Below are 19405 nucleotides of genomic sequence, written 5' to 3' on the forward strand. Positions count from 1 at the left end.
TCAAGCCTGTAATCCCAGCACTTTGGGAGGCCAAGACGGGCGGATCACGAGGTCAGGAGATCGAGACCATCCTGGCTAACACGGTGAAACCCCGTCTCTACTAAAAAATACAAAAAACTAGCCGGCTGAGGTGGCGGGCGCCTGTAGTCCCAGCTACTCGGGAGGCTGAGGCAGGAGAATGGCGTAAACCTGGGAGGCGGAGCTTGCAGTGAGTTGAGATCCGGCCATTGCACTCCAGCCCGGGCCACAGAGCAAGACTCCATCTCAGAAAAAAAAAAAAAAAAAAATCTAGCTATTGGCCAGGCATGGTGGCTCACGTCTACAATTCCAAAATTTTGGGAGGCTAAGGTGGGTGGATCACCTGAGGTGAGGAGTTTGAGACCAGCCTGGCCAACATGGTGAAACCACATCTCTACTAAAAATACAAAATTAGCCGGGTGTGGTGGCGCATGCCTGTAGTCCCAGCTACTCAGGAGGCTGCGGCAAGAGAATTGTTTTGAATCCAGGAGGTGGAGGTTGCAGTGAGCTGAGATCACGCCATTGCACTGCAGCCTGGGAGACAAGAGCAAAACTCCGTCTCAAAAAAAAAAAAAAAAAAAAAAAATCTAGCTATCTGATATTTTCAAAAGCTCTACATACCAAAGACACAGAAAGGAAGAAAAGAAAAAACTGGGATAGGCGGGCGTGGTGGCTCACACCTGTTATCCCAACACTTTTGGAGGCCAAGGCTGGTGAACTGCTTGAGCCCAGGAGTTTGAGACAGCCTGGGCAACACGGCAAAACCCTGTCTCTACTAAAAATACAAAAACCTGGCCAGGCGTGCTGGTGTAAGCTTGTACTCTCAGCTACTCAGGAGGCTGAGGTAGGAGGACCACTTGAGCCCAGGAGGCAGAGGTTGCAGTGAGCTGCGATTGCACCACTGCACTCCAGACTGGGTGACAGAGGGAGACCCTGTCTCAAAAAAAAAAAAAAAAAGTAAAATAAATAAAATAAATAAATAATAATTAAAAAATAAAATATTAGTATGGTCACTTCATAATACCAAAGGGTTCAATACACCAGGAATGTGAAACTGTATCTAAAATTGAAAACGTGGCCTAAAAATAAATAATAAAATGAAAATTACCAAACTCTGTGGAGAAACTGATGTGTCCATCACTACAGTAGATTTTAACACATATCCCATCAGTTGACAAATCAAGTAAACAAAATGACAGTAAGAGAAAATACTTTCACAATAAAAGGATAAGACAGAGGTAATGAATATATGTAGAATCCTGCACCCATGCTTGGCAGTGACATATTCTGTCCAACTGCAAGAACTGGTGTCACACAGACCAAGTTCTTTGACCACAGTGCCATTTAGTCATAAGTTGATTTTTTCTTTTTTTTTTTTTTTTTGAGACAGTCTCTCGCTCTTGTTGCCCAGGCTGGAGTACATTGGTGCGATCTCAGCTCACTGTGACCACCGCCTCCCGGTTCAAGTGATTCTCCTGCCTCAGCCTCCCGAGTAGCTGGAACTACAGGTGTGTGCCACCATGCCTGGCTAATTTTGTATTTTTAGTAGAGACGAGGTTTCACCACGTTGGCCAGGCTGGTCTCGAACTCCTGACCTCAGGTGATCTGCCCGCTTCGGCCTCCCAAAGTGCTGGGATTACAGGCGTGAGCCGCCTTGTGTGGTCAATTTTTTTTTCTAGAGCAACTGGGGGAAAAAAAAAAAAAAGCCCAAAGCCATGTGCTTGGAAATTGAAAAAAACATTTTAAAGTAATTTGTGAGTCGAAGGAAGAAACAAAGAAAATTTTAAAAATCCTTGGGCTAACTTCAAGTGACAATACTATCAGAACTTGCTAGATACAGCTGAAGTAGTTCCAGAGGGTTAGCCTTAAATGCTTACATTTGAAAAAAGGGTAGAAAAATCAATGAACCACATTTATAATTTAAGAAGTTAGGGCCGGGCGTGGTGGCTCATGCCTGTAATCCCAGCACTTTGGGAGGCCGAGGCTGGTGGATCACCTGAGGTCAGGAGTTTGAGACCAGCCTGGTCAACATGCCAAAACCCCATCTCTACTAAAAATACAAAAAATTAGCCGGGTGTGGGGCAAATGCCTGTAAATCCCAGCTACTCAGGAGGTTGAGGCACGAGAATCACTTGAACCTGGGAGGTGGAGGTTACAGTGAGCTGAGATCACGCTACTACACTCCAGCCTGGGCGACAGAGCAAGATTCTCTAAGCAAACAAACAAAAAAAACAGAGAATGTACTCTAAGACCATAGAAAAAATAATAAAGATAAAAGCAAAAGCAGAATTTAATGAACTAGAAAAGAGACACAGAGTAATACAGGGCAATAATGCCTACGTGTCTGCTTCTTGTAAGACCAATGAATCTAATGAACTTTTACCAAGACAAGGAAAAATGGGAGAAGGTACAAGTAAACAACAAATACTAGGAATGAAAACGCAGATATAATTACAGATGTTGCAAAGGTACAAAAAACTATAACATGAACAACTTTACGCTAGTCAGACAAAATGGACAAATTCTTAGAAAAAAAAAATTTAACAGCTTACAGTAGCCCAAGCAGGTGCAGGGAAAATAAAAATAGGTTTAGATGTGTCTGTGTGTGCACAGAACACCTCAAAAGACACAGACAAGACCCTGGATGCAGCTGTTCCCTGAAGAGAGGCATAGGCAGCTGGGAGACCAGGGCAGCAGGGACACTCAGACCTTGCATCACTCTGGAGTTTGCACTTCCTGAATTGTGAAGCATGCACATGTGTCACTTATGCAACAGTGAATCCAAACGTGCCTGTATACAAGGAAAGGCCTCACCTGGCTGCGCCGTGGAGGCTGGCCTGGCGTGTGGAGCAGGCAGAACATTAGCAAGCTACTGAGCAGGTGCAGGTATGAACATCAGCTGACGCTGGCTCTTTGCTTTCTTTTTAATCTTGACAAATTTGGTAGGTGAAAAGGCATCATTTTTGTTTTCGTTTGCATCACTTTGATTACCAGCAGGCAGAACTCTTTTCCTATCTTCATTGGCCATCTGTATCTCTTCTTTTATGAATTTCCTGTTCATAGTCTTTGTTCATTAGTGGTGACTAGTGGTAAGTTAGCAATAAGAACTGTTTGCATTCAAGTCTAGACTGAGAAGGAAATTAAAAAATCTGCCCATGTATTCTCACAATAAATGACTACTGACTAGCCTGAGATAATTGTACCCACTGCCCAGTCAGAGGCATTAAGCCCAGGATGATTCACTTCAGACTTGTCCCTGACCTTCCTCATACCCTTTCCAGAAGGGCCCCTTGAACTGCTATGGTACTCCTAAATTACTATCCCATTACCCAAATGATGGAGAGCCAATCAAAAGCTTAGACCAGAACACTTTCCCAAATTATCTTCCAATACCTTCACAATGATCACTTTATATACAATCTCATTGAATGCTCAGCAACACATGTAAGCAATGTTTAACTGAGGGCAACACTGAGGCTCAAAGAGGGCAAGTGACTTGATTGCCGAGGTCACCTGTTAGGTTCAAGAGCTGAGAATTAATCTCAAGGCTACCTGGCTCAAAAAGCCTAACCTCATCTACTATACTTGAGGCAAAATCATGAAAGTGTGTTTTTACCTTGCCCAGACCCTGCACACTGCATCAAGGTCCTGAGTTTCAAGCAACAGAAATCAACTCTGGTTAAATTCAATCACAAAGGAGTTCTTGGGCAGCAGATCTGGAAATGGAGAGAGAACTAGAGAACTAGGCTCAGAAAAGTTGCAGGAATAGAGGCTGCACCACTGCAAATACAGCCAAGGTTACAGTGTAGGGACCTGCTGGTTGGGACACCCACCCTGGGCACTGCTGCACATCATCAGTAGACATTAGCCACGATTGTTGGTTTTGTGGCTTAGGTGCCACCACCATGACTAATCCTTTACTGTCCCTCAAGAGTCAAAATCCATGAAGGCAGAATGGGTTTGGCCAAGCCTAGGCTTCATCACCATCCCCTAGTTTCCAGAGAGCAAGGGGAGGGAATATATCCATTCCCCTGTGGCAGGCACTGCCAGCTGTCCCCCAACATCCATGTTCTCCATCTGCCTTACTAATGAGACCCTGTGCTCAGCTAAGGAGAGTTATTTCCCGCTTCCCAGTAGACCATGGGATCACGTTACGGCGAAGGAGACAGTGGCTGAGCGCACTCCTGTTCATCATTCTCTTTCAAGCTTGCTCTTGTTCTACTGACTATGGGCGGAGCACACCTCCCACCCACTGACTCTGGGCTTGCTCACGTGTTGATGGGATGGGGGAAGAAGAGGCTTTAAGAGGCTTCTGTGACTCTGCTCACTCCTCTTGGACTCCTGACCTCCGCCTACGAAGAGACTTCCCCTGGCAGTTGCTTCTCCCTCCTGGGTCCTGGAACGACAGGCTTGAGAACAGATCTGAATCCCATCTTGCAGCTGACCCAGACCCATGTGTGAGAAATAAATAATTGCTGTTATACCTACTGAGCTGCTGGTGCTGTGTGTTCCCTGGGACAAGATGATGGGTGTGAAGATGGAAATGGAAATACTGAATGGGCCTAGAAGTTAAGATGTCAAGTGCCATTTTGCCTTTCCCCTATGACCTCTTTCTTCCTACCTGGAGGAGTGGATGCAATGACTAGAGCAGCAACCATCATCTCACAACCAAGAGGCAATCTCGAGAAATGGAAGACACCCACTGAGGGGCCCAGGGTCCTGGATCCTTACAAAGCCACTGCAGTGGTCATGGACAGCATGAGAAGGAAGTACACCACAGGCCCCTAACCCCATCTTCAGGTTTTCTCAGGTAGAAACTAGGGTCCACCTGCCTCCTACTAAGATATACACAATGGGGAGACTTTTAACACAAAAAAAGGTATGAAGATGGTCAGAAGCTAAAAAAGCAACAAAATGTTCATGATATGCCATAGTGAGGTTTACTCACTACACTGCTTTTCCACCGAGTTATCACAATCACTATAACTCAACCCATTGAAAAAATGACAAAATAGATTCTGAGATTCTCTTCCTATTTCTGTTAGCTAAAAAAGCAGCCTTTGAATTGTTTATAAGTGAATTCAAGAGACAAAAATAAACCCAGATAATTCAGAATGTACTGAGTACAACACATATGCCTTCTATGTCATAAGCTCCCAGCATTATTTATTCAAAGAAAACTTGCCTCGTTGCAAAAATATAAAAAAACTTAAAAAAAAAAAACCCAATTACACAACACACCACCTCCTACAACACCAGATTCCTTTTCCTTCCTTTGTAACCTCACCAGAAGCAAAACAAAGCATTGTTCAAATTGCTGAGACCCAGAAAGTTCAATTAGAGCATAAAAAATGCTCTCCCAAAGTATAGATACCTAGCAGGGAAACAAGCAGGCTAAACCTCCTGAGTGAACCTGGACATTGGCCCCAAGTAACAGGCACATTTAGTCACCAATGACTAGATTCCACGTGATTGAATCCAGAAACCCTGCCCCTTCCCATTCCCTTGGCGATCCAGGGGGACACCATCAATTGCTCACTCCTTCTCCTTATACTTACAGTTAGTGGTGCTATACTATACAGGGGAAGGCGTGAGGGAGTCACACATGCTTTGGTGCTCAAGAAGCTCATAAGCCATTAGGGAAAGAGCAAAATGCTAGAAAGCGGTTGTCACTTCTGGCTACAGAGGTTGCAAAAGACATCTGCAAGGGTCAGTGAGGGCCCAAAGGAGTAGTAACCAAGGCCCTGAAGCCTGGGAGCTGAGGTGGGTAGTGTCAACCTCTTCTCAATAATCAGTTCCTAAGGTTCCATCTGAGCAAGCAGGAAACCACAGAGGCCATTCTCATGGGTACTTTAAGCAGTGCATCTGTTGGCAAAACACAAATGCTGCCACACAAATACTAAGCCACAGATTGCAAAGGCACCCGATAGCCCTCAAAATTCATTTCTCTTGTTTCGCAAAGCTGCACTGGGAAACTGTGCTGTTAAATTATATGCTCATAAAGGAGGTGTGTTTTAAAAGAGGGGCAAATATGTGGGTGCTATTTAGACTCTCACTGATTTGTTCCATGTTTTCAGATAACTGCACTCCACCCCTCCCCCGCCAAAGTAACTCAATCTCCACATATTTGCCTTTATGTATACCTTCTAACTCATGACTACGGCTTTGATTAACCCATAAACAATACTGTTCCTGTTAGCCATGGAGAAGCTAAGGAGCCAACAGCAGAGCAGGCTGCATGTTCTTCCATCCCTCTTATAAGACAAAACCTTAGGGCAATGTCCCACTACAGAATTTATTTGTTAATTCACTCAATAAATTAAAATATGCATGATTCTAGGCACTGAGGACATATCGAGGAAGAGGCAAAAAAAAAAACCTCTGTCCTCATGGGACTCAGATTCTACAGGAGTGGGGAAAGGGAGGGAAGGGAGTGGGAGAGCACAAACAAAACCAAGCAGTAACACAGCTTGTGGCAGATGGTGACAAGTCCTATGCTTGTCAGGGGGAACTGGTGGGGCAGAGGCAGGCTGCCTGATTTACAGACAGGGGTGTGCTCAGGGAGGGTCACACTGAGAAGGTGACACTTGAGCAGACATGCGTGATACCTGGGACAGAGGGCAGAGGAGAGGTCAAGGCCTTGAGGCAGGGGTATACTTCGAGGGTCCAGGGAGGAGCCAGGAGGCCAGTGAGGCCGCAGTGCATGAGTGGTGGGAGAGTGGCAAGAGAGGTGATCCTGTTGGGCTGTGATTCTGAGTGAGCAGGGACCCACTGGAGGGTTCTGAACAGAAGAGCACCCTGGTGTGGCACACAATATTGCAGAACTAAACCAAGAACCAGGGGGCAAGGGCAGAGGCAGGGAAGCCGGACACCTGGACCAGGGTGGGAGCAGTGGAGGCAGGGGAACTCATCAGATTTTGCATCCATCTTGCAAGTGGAGTCACAGTATTTGTGGACAAACGAGATAACCAGCGCCAGGTTTCTGGCCTGAGGAGCAGGGAGTTGGAGTTGCTGTTTACTGGAAAGGAGAAGACCAGGGAAAGAGAAGATCTGGGGAGGATAAGGAGTTCCCGTGACCCAGTCAGCCTGGAGACATAAATTTAGGAGCCATGAGGCTGGACGGAATCACTTCGGGAGTGAGGGTGGAGAAGAAAAGCCTGAGCCTGAGGCCTTCCAACATCACATGCGAAACAGAAAAGACTTGAGGAGGACAGACATTCACACACTCACCCAGGACTTCCTGAGGACCCACAGATGCCAGGCACTGTTCTAGGAGCTTGGGCTACATCTGTGAATCAAGGAGACAATCCTGTCCTGTGGAGCTTCTGCTCCGGCAGGGGTGATAGCTAAGATAAGCACAGTCAGTCACGTATTCAGCTAGAAAGAGACAAAAGCTGTGGTTTGCACTGAGAAGGTGCACATCAGTGCAGAGACTCAAGGGAGGGAAAGGATTGCCTCGTATGGGTATTGGGGTTAACTGATGACAACAGCTCCAGGACAAGAAGTGACAAGCAGCTCCCAGATTTAACAACATGAAGGTCATCACTGGAGACCTCATGGAGCAGCTTGGCAGAGCTGTGGCAGCAAAGGAACATTGTAGAAGGTTGAAGAGAGTGTGGGGACAGGGACTGGAGTCTTGCTGGTAAAGGAAAGCAGAGATGCTAGACAGGAGGGGGGTTGGGAGCAGCTTTTATCAAGGTGGGAGAAGTAGCAACAAGTTTCTAGGGCAGGCGAGGGAGGAATCTCTGATGCAGGAGAGTGCAGTAGAGGACTGGAGAGATGCCTTAGAACAGCAGCGAGGGCCTGGGACAGGCGTTCCATGACAGCACAAGGGAGGCAGAGCAACGGAGCAGACGCTGTAGACATTCTCTTGAGCTTGCTTCTGTGCTCTCTGGGAACTAAGACATCAGCTGCAAGGAGGTGTGACAGCTGATGAGGAGGGTGGGAGGGGCTAGGAGAGACCCGGGAACTGCAGTATGCAGGTGGGCTTGGCGGCAAGAAGTTTACCTGGGGTGGACATAAACTTAAAGGGGGATCAATGAAGGAGTCACATTCAGCTTCAAGATGGAGCAGGCATGGGGCAGACATGACTGAATTTCACGAGGCTGGGGATTTGTCGACTGAATATAACCAAGCAAGGAAGTGCTGAAGTGCTGAGGTAGTGTGCCAGGGAGTAACGACGTCTCTGACTGGCACTGAAGCTATGAAGGAAAGGAATAAGGATACAAAGGAGGTGAAGTCTGAGAAAAGATGGAGCCACTGATGGATTCTAAGTGCCTGTGAGGTCAAAGGAGTATTAGAGTTGGGTATTAGAGGCAGTGAACAGGAAAAGGATCTCTCCTTTTGCAGATCACACAAAAAACGACCAGAGCTAAACAACCTTTACAGCACTATCCACTGTAAAAGTTGTTTGAGAAAGAACAAAATGTAGTTAGCCTTCAGAACATACACATCTTTATTTTATTTTATTTTTATTTATTGAGACCGAGTCTCACTCTGTCGCCTAGGCTGGAGTGCAGTACAATCTCAACTCACTGCAACCTCCGCCTCTGGGGTTCAAGCTATTCCCCTGCCTCAGCCTCCCGAGTAGCTGGGATTACACGCACCCACCGCCACACCCGGATAATTTTTATACTTTTAGTAGAGACAGTGTTTCACCATGTTGGCCAGGCTGGTCTTCAACCCCTGACCTCAGGTGTTCCGCCCGCCTCAGCCTCCCAAAATGCTGGGATTACAGGTGTGAGCCACCGCACCCGGCTTGGAGCATATGCATCTTTAAAAAGTTGTCTTTGGCCAGGCGCAGTGGCTCACGCCTGTAATCCCAGCACTTTGGGAGGCCAAGGCGAGTGGATCACCTGAGGTCAGGAGTTCGAGACCAGTCTGACTAGCACGGTGCAACCCCATCTCTACTAAAAACAAAAAATTAGCCAGGCGTGGTGGTGCATGCCTGTAATCCCGGCTACTTGGGAGGCTGAGACAGGAGAATTGCTTGAACCCGGGAACGCAGAGGTTGCGGTGAGCCGAGATCACACCACTGCACTCCAGCCTGGGCAACAAGAGCGAAACTCCGTTTCAAAAAAAAAAAGTTGTCTTCAAGAGCATAATCAAAGATACTTTCACTTCTTAATGTTTTGTTTCCATGTCTCGTCACAGAACATGGTACAGACAAATATTAGAATGGACTCAAGGGATCACTTGATTTTTAACTACAGAAACTTTCTGGTGACTAACGAGCACTGTCTTGTTTACATCTGCTGAAGTATGGGCACCAGACAAGAGTACAGCGCCGTCACTCAAAGCCAGGAATGATATGGATGTTACCATGAGGACTACTCAGCAGAAGATAAGCATCTCGTATGTCTACAGTGAACTCCTTTAGGCTAAACTATTGTTGCCAATGGTATATGGATTAGGACTGACTGCCACTGCCCATCTGCTTATAGCTTAGAGTCTGGTGAATGCAAACAACTGTTTTGGGGGGACTTCTGGTCCTTCCTTGGGCTCTGCTATCCTGGAAATGGACAGGCTTCTACAGGGGTTCAATGGTAGCCCTGAATAGTTAGGTGTACATCTTAACCCTCAGACCCTGTGGTTCTGACCTTATTTGGAAGGTCTTTGCTGCTGTAATTAAATGAAGGATCTTGATATGAGATCATCCTGGATTTAGGGTGGGCCTAATACAGTGACAAGCATCCAGAGAAGAATACGGGGACACAGAGAAGGCCATGTGAAGACACAAGCAGAGAATGGGGCAACGCAACTGCAAGCCAAGGAAAGTCCAGAACTGCCAGGCAGCCACCAAAAGCTGGAAGAGGCAAGGAAGGATCCCATGCTAGAGGCTCTGGGGGGAGTGGAGCCCCGCAACATCTTGATTTCAGACCCCAGGCTTCCTGCACTCTGTGAGAATACAGTTAGGGGTACTTTATTCTGACTACTCCGTAAACTTGAGCTCTAATTCTCTCTCAGCTTCTGAGCTTTAACAAAGTCTGTGCAACTTCTAGAGGAAGCATTTACTCAAAGCCCACCTTCTGCAACAGCTCTAGATGCCGCTTCCCCCCTCCGCACAAGGAGTCTGCTCCTGCAGGTCCCCATTTTCTCCTCCTCATGCTCCCCTCTCTCCTGGGCCATTCCCAGAAGGATGCAAACATGCTCTCATATTCACCCACCTGAAAAACACCCTCATCCCCCTTTAGCCCACTCCTATTTTTCTGGTCACCATCACAACAAAACTTCTTAAAAAGACTTGTCTATACCCAACCTCCACTCCCTCACCTTCCATCACTCCAATCTGGCTTCTGTCCCCATCACCTCTAATTCAGTTCACCATGTGACAGGTAGGGTTTTTGCTAGTTTTAGACACAATGGATCTTGTTATTCCTGGCTTAAAAGCCTTCACCAGAGGATGGCCAACTGCGTACCTTTATTTGCCACTTGACCCTTCAAACCTCAAAGAAACAGAAGTACAGACATATGAAAAGGAAGAAATTTCTAACAGAGGCAATAACAGGAGAGGACCTCTGAACGGGTAAGATATGCTCAGCAAATTTCTAGACGCTGAAAGTAGGCAGGAACATGTTGACTTAACGGAACAGAGAGGAATGTACTACAAGAGAGATAGAGCAGATGAGAGCCTGTATACCTGTCAGGGCCCCAAAGAAGCTCTCAGACCAGACCAGACCAGACCAGAGGAGGGGCAAGCAGTGCTTTCATGTGTGTAACACCTGGGGGCTGCTGACTGCCAGATCTCGACCCACAAGCTTTGGGGCAGGGCACCTTCAATAAGCTCCCAGGTGAGGCTGATGCTGTTGGGGCTGGTGAGCAGAGCAAACTTGGAGTGGCAAGGTGCCACTTCTTCCCTCAGGCAAGAAATCAAAGGGTCCTTTCTAAATCAATAGCTAGAACCTTCCCTTCCCCGCCTCCCCCACCCACCCAAAGGCTCTTGAAGTGGCTGGCAGCAGCCCAGGTGATGCCTACCTTTTCCCAGCCTCTAAGGGTCCATGGGGGCAAGAGCTGACCCCTGCCTCGCCTCTACAGAACTTCTCCAAACCACCCTTCAGAGACAGACCCCGCAGGCAACAGGCCACTCCACCACAGCAGAGAAGCGGCAGTGCGGCAGCTACCCAGTTCCTCTCCCCATCCCCGGTGGCTCAAGAGCCAGCCCCATGGAAGAGAGACCAAGTCTGTCCTTAGAGGAAACAAATAATATTCTCAGAGAAATCCTAGAATATAGAATAGTCATAAAATCAGAACAGAAACACCCATAAACAAGAAATAAACAGACAACAAAAGAAAGGTATCAGGCAGGACGTGGTGGCTCATGTCTGGTGACACTATACCAGGCGTGGTGGCCCAGCACTTTGGGAGGCAGAGGTGGGAGGATTGCTTGAGCCCAGGAGTTCGAGACCAGCCTAGACAACACAGAGACACCAGCCCATGTCTACAAAAATAATTTAAAAATTAGCCAGGCATAGTGGCACGTGCTTGTAGTCCTAGCTACTCAGGAGGCTGAGGCAGGAAGACCACTTGAGTCCAGGAGTTCAAGGCTGCAGTGACCTATGTATGATGGCACCACCACACTCCAGCCTAGGTGACACAGTGAAACTCTGTCTCAAAAAAAAAAAAAAAAAAAAAAGTATCTATTAAAGTATTTTTAGGCCGGGCGCGGTGGCTCAAGCCTGTAATCCCAGCACTTTGGGAGGCCGAGACGGGCGGATCACGAGGTCAGGAGATCGAGACCATCCTGGCTAACACAATGAAACCCCGTCTCTACTAAAAATACAAAAAAATTAGCCGGGCGAGGTGGCGGGCGCCTGTAGTCCCAGCTACTCGGGAGGCTGAGGCAGGAGAATGGCGTAAACCCGGGAGGCGGAGCTTGCAGTGAGCCGAGATAGCGCCACTGCACTCCAGCCTGGGCGACAGAGCGAGACTCCGTCTCAAAAAAAATAAATAAATAAATAAAGTATTTTTACCCTTTAAAAATCAGGTTGTCTTTTTATTACTGAGTTGTAGGAATTCTTCTCCTGAATACAAATCCTTTGTCAGATATATGACTTTCTATTTTTTCTATGACTGGCCTCAACTATTTTCTTGGTGGGCTTATCTTTTCATTTTCTTTGAGACAGGGTCTCACTCAGTCACCCAGGCTGGGGTGCGGTGGTGTGACCTCGGCTCACTGCAGCCTTGACCTCCTTAGGATCAAGCAATCCTCCTGCCTCTGCTTCCTGAGTAGTTGGGACTATGAACTATGGGTGCATGACACCATGGTTGGCTAATATTTTGTATCTTTTGTAGAGATGGGATTTTGCTATGTTGCCCAGCCTGGTCTTGAACTCCTGGGCTCAAGCAATCCACCTGCCTTGTACTCCCAAAGTGCTGGGAATACAAGCATGAGCCACAGCTCCCAGCCTATTTTCTTTTCTTTTCTTTTTCTTTTTTTTTTTTTGAGATGGAGTCTCGCTCTGTCACCCAGGCTGGAGTGCAGTGGCCGGATCTCAGCTCACTGCAAGCTCCGCCTCCCGGGTTCACGCCATTCTCCTGCCTCAGCCTCCCGAGTAGCTGGGACTACAGGCGCCTGCCACCTCGCCCGGCTAAGTTTTTGTATTTTTAGTAGAGACGGGGTTTCACTGTGTTAGCCAGGATGGTCTCGATCTCCTGACCTCGTGATCCGCCCGTCTCGGCCTCCCAAAGTGCTGGGATTACAGGCTTGAGCCACCGCGCCCGGCCTTCTTTTTCTTTTTTAAGAGACAGTGTCTCACTATATTGCCTATGTTGGCCTAGAACTCCTGGGCTCAAGTGGTCCTCCTGCCTCAGCCTCCCAAGTACCCAGTAGTGACTACAGGCAAGCCTCACCACGCCCAGCTCTGTCTTTTCATTTTCTTAATGATATCTTTTGAGGACCAAAAGTTTTGAATTTTAATGAAGTCCAATTTATTTTTTCTTCTAATAGTTATTGCTTCATGTATCCTAATAAATCTTTTTTTGGCCTGGCACGGTGGCAGCACTTTGGGAGGCCGAGGCAGGCAGATCACTTGAGGTCAGGAGTTTGAGACCAGCCTGGCCAACATGGCAAAACCCTGCCTCTACTAAAAATACAAAAATTAGCCAGGCATGGTGGCACACACCTGTAATGCCAGCTACTTGGAAGGCTGAGGCATGGGAATCACTTGAACCCGGGAGGCAGAGGTTGCAGTGAGCTGAGATCGCACCACTGCACTCCAGCCTGGGCAACAGAATGAAACTGTGCTTAAAAAAAAAAAAACACAGGTGTGTGCCACACCTTTTTCTTTGGACTGCAAAGATATTTTCCTATGTTTTCTTGCAGAAGCTTTATATCTTTAGCTTTTAAAACATTTAGGCCTATAATCTCTCATGAATTAATTTTTATGTACGGTGCGAGGTAGTGTTATGGGTTGGACTATGTCCCCCAAAAAAGATATGCTGAAGTCCTAACCCTCAGTACCTCACACTGAGACCTTAGTTGGAAACAGGGTTGTTGCAGGTGTAGTTAAGATGAGGTCACACTGGAGTAGGATGGGCACCAATCCAATATTACTGTTGTTCTTACAAGAAGTAGGCCATGTAAAAACAGAGACATACATGGAGAATGCTGTGTGATGAGGCAGACAGATACTGAAGTAATGCAGCTGCAAATCAAAGAATGCCAAAGGCTGCCAACCACTGGAAGCTAGGAAGAGGCAAGGAAGGACTCCCCCACAGGTTTCACAGAGACCATGGCCCTGCTGACAGTTGATTTTGGACTTCTAGACTCTGTAATTACGAGACAGTAAATTTCTGTGGTTTTGTTTTTGAGACAGAGTCTCACTCTGTCACCCAGGCTGGAGTGCAGTGGTGCAATCTTGGCTCAGTACAACCTTTGCCTCCCAGGTTCAAGCAATTCTCCTGCCTCAGCCTCTCGGCTAGCTGGGATTACAGGTGTGTACCACCACACCTAAGTTTTTTGTATTTTTAGTAGAGACAAAGTTTCACCATGTTGGCCAGGCTAGTCTTGAACTCCTGACCTCAGGTGATCTGCCTGACTCGGCCACCCAAAGACTGGGATTACAGGTGTCAGCCACTACGCCCAGCCAAATTTCTGTGGTTTTAAGCCACCTAGTTTGTGGCAACTCTAGGAAACTAATATTTAGGGTAAGGTCAAGGTTCATTTGTCTGGTATGGATGTCATTTGCTATCATCCAGCACCATGTGCTGAAAAGACTTTCCTTTCCCACACTGGACTGTTCTGGTGCCTCTGTTAAAAATCAAATGACTATAAAGTCACATAACATAAGCCCCTTAATTTTGTTCTCTTTCAAGATTACTTTGGATGTTCTAGGTTCTTTGCATTTCCATATACATTTTATTTATTTATTTATTTATTTATTTGAGGCAAAGTCTCACTCTGTCGCCCAGGCTGGCATGCAGTGGCACGATCTCGGCTCACTGCAACCTCCACCTCAAGGTTCAAGTGATTCTCATGCCTCAGCCTCCCAAGTAGCTAGGATTACAGGTGTGTGCCACCCTGTCTGGCTAATTTTTGTATTTTTTGTAAAGACGGGGTTTCGCCATGTTGGCCAGGCTGGTCTCGAATTCCTGACCTCAAGTGATCTGACTGCCTCAGCCTCCCAAAGTGCTGGTTTACAGGCATAAGCCACCGTGCCCAGCCTCCATATACATTTTAGAATCAGCTTATCCATTTCTACAAAAAAAACTTTGCAGTTATGACTGGGGTTATGAATCTACAGTTCAATGAAGGGAGAACTGACATTGTAAAGACACTTAGTCTTTCAGCTGATGAACATGGTACATCATTCCATTTATTTAGGTCTTTAATTTCTTTCAGCAACATTTTCAGTTTCAGTGTGTAAATCTTGTACACTTATTAAATTATTCCTAATGGTACTGCATTTGAAATTTCATTTCTGATTAATTTTTGAATAATGATCTTGTACCCTGAGATCTTGCTGAATTCACTTTTTAGTTCTAGCGGTTCTTTCTTCTTGATAGTTTCTTTCACATTTTCACATTACCTACAAATAGAAATAGTTTTACTTCCTTTAAATATTAATGCCTCTTATCTTTTTTCTTGCCTCATTATACTGGCTATGACCTCTAGTATAATGTTGAATAGAAGTGGTTAGAGTGGACATCTTTGCCTTTTTCCTGATTTTCGGGGTAACATGTTCAATATTTCACAGTTAAGTACAATCTATATCTATAGCTCTTTCATACATGCACTTCCTCTATTTCTAATCTGCTGAGTTTTTATCATGAAAGGGCACTTACTTTTGTCAGATGCTTTTTCTGTATTTATTGAATAGACTATATGGTTTTTCTCCTTTATTATCTTTTTTTTTTTTTTTTTTTTTTTTTTGCAGACTGGGTCTCACTGTTGCCCAGGCTGGAATGCATTGGTGTGATCTCAGCTCACTGCAACCTCCGCCTCTCGGGTTCAAGGATTCTCTTGCCCCAGCCTCCCAAATAGCTGGGAGTAAAAGTGCATGCCACCATGCCCAGCTAATTTTTCTATTTTTAGTAGAGACAGTGTTTCACCACGTTGGCCAGGCTGGTCTCAAACTCCTGGCCTCAAGTGATCTGTCCACCTCGGCTTCCCAAAGTGCTGCGATTACAGGCGTGAGCCACCGCACCGGGCCTCCTTTATTATCTTAACGAGGTGAATTACACTAACTGATTTTTGAATGTTGAAGCACACTCGTGTTTCTACGAAAAGCCTCTTGGTAGTAATATGCAGGCACACCTTATTTGATTGTGCTTCGCTTCACTGTACTTTGCAGATAGTGAGGTTTTTTTTGATGCAGGGCTGCCACACACCTTTAATTTCTTAAAAACTCACTATCTGCAACCAAGAGGCTTTTCGCAGAAAAAGATTATACTTAACTGTGAAATATTGAACATGTTACCCCGAAAATCAGGAAAATTTTGAATAACGATCTTGTACCCTGAGACCTTGCTGAATTCACTTTTTAGTTCTAGTAGGTTCTTTCTTTTTGATAGTTTCTTTCACATTTTCTACATTACCTACAAATAGAAACAGTTTTACTTCCTTTAAATATCAATGCCTCTTATCTTTTTTTCTTGCATCATTATACTGGCTATGACCTCTAGTATAATGTTGAATAGCATGTGCTCATACCATGTCTCTGTCACATTTTGGTGATTCTCACAATGTTTCAAATTTCTCATTATTATATTTGTTATGGTGATCTGTGATCAATGCTCTCTGATGTTAGTACTATCATCATTTTGAGGCACCACAAAGTGCACCCATAAAAGATGGCAAACTTGGCCAGGCGCAGTGGCTCATGCCTATAATCCCAGCACTTTGGGAGGCTGAGTTAGGCAGATCACCTGAGGTCAGGAGTTGAAGACCAGCCTGGCCAACATGGTGAAACCCTGTCTCTACTAAAAACACAAAAAACAAGCTGGGCATGGTGGCACATGCCTGTAGTCCCAGCTACTCGAGAGGTTGAGGCAGGAGAACCGCTTGAATCCAGGAGGCGGACATTGCAGTGAGCTGAGATTGCGTCACTGCACTCCAGCCTGGGTGACAGAGTGAGACTCCGTCTCAAAAAGAAAAAAAAAAAAAAAAGGTGGCAAAGTTGGCCAGGTGCAGTGGCTTACACCTGTAATCCCTGCACTTTGGAAGGCCGAGGCGGGTGGATCACTTGAGGTCAAGAATTCGAGACCAGCTTGGCCAACATGGCAAACCCTGTCTCTACTAAAAAATATAAAAATTGGCTGGGTGTGGTGGTGCATGCTTGTAATACCAGCTACTCGAGAGGCTGAGGCAGGAGAACTGCTTGAACCCGGGAGGTAGAGGTTGCAGTGAACTGAGATTGCGCCACTGCACACCAGCCTGGGTGACAGACTGAGACTCTGTCTCAAAAAAAAAAAGAAAAAAAAAAAGATGGCAAACTTAAGGGATAAATGTGTATATTTTGACTACTCCACCAATCAGCTGTTCCCCCATCTCTCTCTCTCTCTCCTTGGGCCTTCCTATTCCCTTGGACACAATACTGAAATCAGGTCAATTAACAACCCTACAATGGCCTCTAAGCATTCAAGAGTTGTATGTCTTTCTCTTTAAACCAAAAACCAAATGATCAGGCTTAGTGAGGAAGGCATGTTGAAAGCCAAGAGGCCAAAAGGTAGGCCTCTTGTACCAAAGTTAGCCAAGTTGTGAATCAAAGTATAAGTTCTTAAAGGAAACTAAAAGTGCTACTCCAGTGAAAACACAAATGACATGAAAGCGAAACAGCCTTATTACTAAAAAACATCAAGGAAGTTTTAATGGTCTGGATAAAAGATCAAACCAAACCCAACATTTCCTTAAGGCAAAGCCTAATCTAGTGCAAGGCCCTAATTCTCTTCAATTATATGAAGGCTGAGAGAGGTGAGGAAGCTACAAAGTGTACTGTTTAATTTTCAAATATTTGGGGCTTTCTCTGGGTCTTACCATTATTATTACTCCCTACCCCCACCCAACTCTGTTGTCCAGGTAGGAGTACAGTGGCACAATCACGGCTCACTGCAGCTTCAAACTCTTAGGCTCAAGCTAATCCTTCCATCTCAGCTTCCTGAGTAGCTGGGACTACAGGCGTGCACCGCCATGCCCGGCTATTAACCGTAATATTGGTATTATAATTTTGTAACTTTGTCTATTACAAGATAAAGCAAATAAGTAACTATATTAGTATTAGTAAGACCCAACATTTTCAGTGTAAGGAAAATATATATACAGATCCAATAAAAGTTAGCCAGGCGTGGTGGCTCACACCTGTAATCCCAGCACTTTGGGAAGCTGAGATGGGAGGACCACTTGAGGCCAAGAGTTCGAGACCAGCCTGGGCAACAAAACGAGACCCCCATCTCCACAAAAAATTTTTAAAAATTAGCCGGGCCTGGTGATGTGCACCTGTAGTCCTAAGCTACTCGGGAGGCTGAGGGAGGAGGATTGTTTGAAGCTCAGGCATTTGAAGCTGCAGTGAATTAGGATTACACCACTGCACCACTCCAGCCTGGGCAATAGAGTGAGACCCTGCCTCAAAATAAATAAATAAATAACGTTAAAAAAAGAACCCTGTAATGTTAAATTGCCATAGAAGACATCATTATGCATTCATGACTTAAAAAAAAAATTGAGGGCACAGTGGCTCACATCTGTAATCCCAGCACTTTCATTTTTTAATTTTTTTTAACAGCACTTTGGGAGGTTCAGGTGGGAGGACTGCTTGAGCTCAGTTCGAAACCAGCTTGGGCAACATAGACCTCGTCTCTACAAAAAAATAAAAAATAAAAACTGAATATATTTTCTAGCTGTGTCCTCTGAAAGTGCCTAGATATAACGCTACCCCAGTAAGAATCAGCACATTTAGCCCCCACATGTTGGATTCTAAATGCCGTTGCCACTAAAAAGAACCAGAGCTCTCCCTGGAACCAGTTCTAGGACAGGAAAAGCACATATTGGGATGGAATATCTTGTGCCAGAAAACAAGAAATTGCTCAAAGACTAATTAATGAGGGTATGCCAGGAGAATATAGACACCAACATGAAGGGACTCTCGTTGACCCAATTTGAATTGTAAAACATTTAATAAATAAATCTCTATGAGTCCACATTGACATGAAAGAGAAAAGGAAACACAACAGCAAATATTTTGCCACCATTTGAGGTGATTATACCAACTCCTTACTCTGAAATGTAATAATTAAAGGCAAAGATTAAGCGCCGATACTGTCTTTTTAGGGGGAAATATAATGCCTCCTTATTTGATGAGGGAAAATTCATTATAGAGAAATGACAGTACTAAATGTAGAAGAGGTGATAATTAAAAAAACTATCATTTTGCAACCCCCAATGTAATAATGGTTTCAGGCAAGGATCAATGAATGCTAAAATCATTATGCAAATGGCTGTTGGGCAACAGGATATTTGTTGGTGCCAAAGCATGACATCACAGATTATATATCAATTACCACAGGAAAACTGTACATCTACAATGGGGAGATTTGGCAGTCACCTCCTTCTTTTTTTTTTTTTTTTTTGAGACAGAGTCTCACTCTGTCGCCCAGGCTGTAGTGCAGTGGCCGGATCTCTGTTCACTGCAAGCTCCGCCTCCCAGGTTTATACCATTCTCCTGCCTCAGCCTCCTGAGTAGCTGGGACTACAGGCGCCCGCCACCACGCCCGGCTAGTTTTTTGTATTTTTTTAGTAGAGACGGGGTTTCACCGTGTTAGCCAGGATGGTCTCGATCTCCTGACCTCGTGATCCGCCTGTCTCGGCCTCCCAAAGTGCTGGGATTACAGGCTTGAGCCACCACGCCCGACCTCCTTCTCCTTTAATCAACTGTAAAACGTAGCATCACAAACC

General features: G+C 45.5%; 1 protein-coding gene and 2 long non-coding RNA genes across 6 annotated transcripts in view; 1 reads left to right on the forward strand and 2 right to left on the reverse strand.

Annotated features, from left to right (window-relative positions):
• Positions 1-19405, reverse strand: part of MECP2 (methyl-CpG binding protein 2) — a 75359-nt gene that overhangs the window by 30878 nt on the left and 25076 nt on the right.
• LOC144338639 (uncharacterized) lies at positions 1374-4640 on the forward strand. The gene is made up of 2 exons (XR_013412899.1): positions 1374-1461; positions 2206-4640. It is a non-coding gene; the product is annotated as an uncharacterized LOC144338639 (long non-coding RNA).
• Positions 2833-4430, reverse strand: LOC144338637 (uncharacterized). Of its 2 annotated transcripts, none has more exons than XR_013412896.1 (3): positions 4291-4430; positions 3635-3734; positions 2833-3071 (listed from the first exon to the last, which is right to left on the reverse strand). It is a non-coding gene; the product is annotated as an uncharacterized LOC144338637 (long non-coding RNA). The 2 variants fall into 2 exon arrangements; XR_013412897.1 differs by having other exon boundaries at positions 2833-3146.

Source organism: Macaca mulatta, chromosome X (assembly GCF_049350105.2).
Source record: "Macaca mulatta isolate MMU2019108-1 chromosome X, T2T-MMU8v2.0, whole genome shotgun sequence".
Lineage (NCBI taxonomy): Eukaryota > Metazoa > Chordata > Mammalia > Primates > Cercopithecidae > Macaca > Macaca mulatta.